The following is a 3,985-nucleotide window of genomic DNA, read 5'->3' on the forward strand; positions in this document are numbered from 1 at the left end:
TTCTGGCACCCATCCCAAGCATTTCACCCACAAACTGGTTTAGGCCAGTGAGACAGGATGTTCTGCAGAGCAAAGATCATGTGACCGCACAGTGTGAACAAACAGATGGTGTATCATTAACAAAATGCAAGGCTGCGTTTCATAGTCTCTGCAGGTGTCAGTGACCCAGGCAATTTAATTAAAAACATAAAAAAATAAAAAGTGGCAAAGGCCAAAGTTTCATCCTGTTCAAATGCAACCTCATCAGCAATGCAGAGGGGCTGCCCTTAAATGCAGGTCACATATCTGCCCCTGGGTGAAGTGTGACCAATTGGTGGCCAACCGTGTCATCTGATCTCAGGTTCTGTGGCCCGCGGCGGACTGGGCAGCTCCAGGGCAGAGCTTGTCCCTCCCCTTGTCCTCATGGGGAAGAAGTGCAGCTGCTGAGAGCTTAGAGGCTGTGAGGACCAGACCCGCACACCGTGGATCCTGAGTGCACCCCAGTGTCACCTTGGTCCTAACAAGGCCCATACCAGAGCTTTGGGGGAGCCCGGGCAAGAGCAAGAGCTCCACTGACCTAGTGGTCACCCGGAGCCCTGCTCTGCTCTTGGCGGCACAAGGCGAGGGCCAGGGCTGTGCACTCGGGGCTCAGAAGACTTTGTCCAAAGCCCTGCTCCACCATCCCCAGGTGGGGGATACCTTACTGCAATCAGCCTCAGGGCTCCACCTGTAGCATTGTCACGGTGCTTGTTCTTTTGGGAGGAAGCCATGGAGAGGGGAGGTAAAGGCGGCTGGCCACTGAGTGTGCCTGTGACGCAGTGACTGCAGGGCTCCTCCGTCACTGCCAGGGCTGCTCTGAGCCGGGCCACCCTGGCCTTACAGCAGAGGGGATGCCCAGCTGCAGATCAGAGCAGAACAGAAAGGAAAGGTGCAGGCAAGGGGTAAAGGGGGACCCAGGGCAAGAGTAGGTATAGTGAAGACTCCCCTGGAGGTGAAGGGGTGGCAGCGCCATGGGGGTTGTTAAAGCTACCTGGCAAGGCACTGTGTGACATCCAGGGACATTCAAAGCAGGGAATCGATTTCGGGAGATGCATGTTTTCAAAGGTCCAGCAGTGGTGCAGAGACAGCGCAGCGTGGCGGCCCACCACAGGTCAAGGGGGCAGAGGAGGGAGGATTTGCAGCAGGGCAAGAAAGCCCCTGGGGAGAGACGGTGGGGAGGTTGAAGGGAGTTGGGAATAGTGCAGGAATCTGTGAAGAAGGAGATAGGATTTAAAAAAAAAGAAAAAAGAAAAAAGAAATTTATGGGCAGCCTGGGTGGATCAGCGGTTTCGTGCAGCCTTCGACCCAGGGTGTGATCCTGGAGGCCTGGGATCAAGTCCCACGTCAGGTTCCCTGCATGGAGCCTGCTTCTCCCTCTGCCTGTGTCTCTGCCTCTCTCTCTCTGGTCTCTCATGAATAAATAAATAAGTAAATAAATAAATCTTTAAATAAAAAATAAAAAAGAAATTTATATAATCATGGGCTTCTAAGTATGGAGATGAGAGAAATTTTTTTAAGATTTTATTTATTTGACACACACACATTGAACAAGGAGGGGGAGGGGCAGGCAAAGGGAGAGGGAGAAGCAGGCTTCCTGATGAGCAGGGAGGCCGATGTGGGGCTCGATCCCAGGACCCCAGGATCATGACCTGAGACAAAGGTGGATGCTCAACCCCCGAGCTACCCAGGCGCTCCGAGAGAATTCTAATTAATCCTAAGCACAAAGCATAAGAATCTGGAGGACCTTTTTATACTTCAATGTCTATGGAGAGTGGTAGCTTACTAGACTACAGAAATTCTAAATAAAATGTAACTTGCATTGTGATGCATCCAACAGAAGCACAAGTCTGACTTTGAAGCCTCTCTGGAGACATGCGCACCCCCTATGTGGAGGGTTTTGTGAGCAGCTGGAAAAGAGGGCACGGAGGGCCACATGCACAGCGACGGGCACTCTGCAACAGCTTTCCCCAATGCTCCGGTCGACACGTGTTCATCATTTGCGAATGGGTATTGAGCACGCATTGCATGCTCTGCTCTAGATGTGGGGATGATAAAAGGACCCTAATGGTCTCTGCCCTGTGGGGAAGCAGACAGGAAAACCCAATAGCTAGGCTGTGTCGGGTACTTTAGATTAGGCAGATAGGCAGCAGGATCTGTGTTGTTTCGACTGTGATGTGAATGACAAGAAGAATCCTGCTTCACAGAGTTGAGGAGAACCTTTTAGGCAGGTGGGAACAGCAGGTGCAAAGACCCTGAGGTGGAAACAAGCCTTGGTATATTTCCCAAAGGAAGGTCAATGTAGCCCAGTATGGGGAGCAACATTTTCCGGGAACAGTGTGAGCAATAGTCAGGGAGGGCTTTTAAGCCTGGATAGAGGGTCTGACTTCCACTCCAGGTTCATGGTTCATGGGACAGCCATCCTAAGGGCTTTGAGCCGGGGAGCAGTGGAATCTGACTTGTGCTTAAGAGCGCATCTGGGTCCTGGTGGAGAATGGACCGAAGCTGTCAGAGGTGGAGGGAGCGAGACCAGGGAGGAGTCTATTGCAGAATCCGGTCATGAGAGGCTGGTGGCTCCGACTGGGGTGTGGTCAAGGAGATGGACAGCAGTGGGTGACCTGGGACACGCCTTGGGACAGGACTTGATATCAAGGAGGGAAAGGAATTGAGGATGATTCCCAGGTGCGTTGTGCATCTGAACTGGGTGCGCCTTCTCAGGGCAGGAGCAAAGAGTGATTCTGACGGTGGCAAGCTTGTTTACTTCTGAATTTTTTGTTTTCTTTTTTTTTCAGTGCAGCCTGAGGAACTGAAAGGGACAGAGAGTTCGGGACGAAGCACAGTGGTTCTCAAACATTAGCATGCGTCAGCATCATGAGGAGATTGTGTTAAAATACGTATCAGGGCCCCACCCCCAGAGTTTCTGATTCAGCAGGTCTGGGGCAGGGCCTGAAGATTTGTGTTCCTAACACGGTCCCAGGTGATCCGAGCTGCTGCCCCAGAGGCCCCACTCGGGGAGGAAAGCAAACATGCGGCAGCCTGGTGGAGTTTCCAGGCATGCTGAGTGCCGCTGGAGATGTATGGCCACCGTGGACCCCTGCAGATGACCAGCGTTAGGGACCTGTGCAAAACCCAGCTCAGATCCTGTCAGCAGACTGTCCAGTGTGCAAAGAGACTGCTCGGTTTAAGTCCTAATAAAATGTTTAGGGGTTGTATATTTCACTTTTCATGATGGAAAATGTGACCCAAATTCTCAATCCTCCAACCAACTGCAGGTCCTACTCACATTAGATTTCAGGACTTCTACTGTTCTTAAATATTTTGTAGCGACTCACAACAACATTCAGTAATTCTTCCTGCTTATCAAAAATGACAGTATTCGGGACACCTGGGTGGCTCAGGTCTGAAATGTCTGCCTGAAATGTCTGCCTTCGGCTCAGGGCATGATCCTAGAGTCTGGATCGAGTCCCACATCGGGCTCCCTGCATGGAGCCTGCTTCTCCCTCTGCCTGTGTCTCTGCCTCTCTCTGTGTGTCTCTCATGAATAAATAAATAAAATCTTTAAAAAAAATGACAGTATTCTCTGAGCCGATACTGTGTAAATGTCATCACATACATGCACGCATACGTACACACAAACATCAGTGAAAAAGTTACCTTATAAGCTTAGCATATAAGTTTAATAACCAGAGAAGAAAATTTATCTAATTTTTAGTGTTCTGGGGATCCCTGGGTGGCTCAGTGGTTTAGCACCTGCCTTTGGCCCAGGGCGCGATCCTGGAGTCCCGGGATCGAGTCCCGTGTCAGGCTCCCGGCATGAAGCCTGCTTTTCCCTCCTCCTGTGTCTCTGCCCACCCCCCCCCCCATGTCTATCATGACTAGATAAATAAAATCTTTAAAAAAATAATAATTTTTAGTGTTCTGTTTAACCAATTGTAGACCAAGGTTAGATGCCCAACACATTTATTGATCA

General features: G+C 50.6%; 1 long non-coding RNA gene across 1 annotated transcript; it reads left to right on the forward strand.

Moving 5' to 3' along the window:
- The first annotated feature begins 324 nt into the window (after positions 1-324).
- Positions 325-3,528, forward strand: LOC140594927 (uncharacterized). Its single transcript, XR_011996198.1, has 3 exons — positions 325-667; positions 1,856-2,025; positions 2,808-3,528. It is a non-coding gene; the product is annotated as an uncharacterized lncRNA (long non-coding RNA).
- Positions 3,529-3,985: the final 457 nt, after the last annotated feature.

This window comes from Vulpes vulpes, chromosome 12 (genome assembly GCF_048418805.1).
Source record: "Vulpes vulpes isolate BD-2025 chromosome 12, VulVul3, whole genome shotgun sequence".
Classification (NCBI taxonomy): domain Eukaryota; kingdom Metazoa; phylum Chordata; class Mammalia; order Carnivora; family Canidae; genus Vulpes; species Vulpes vulpes.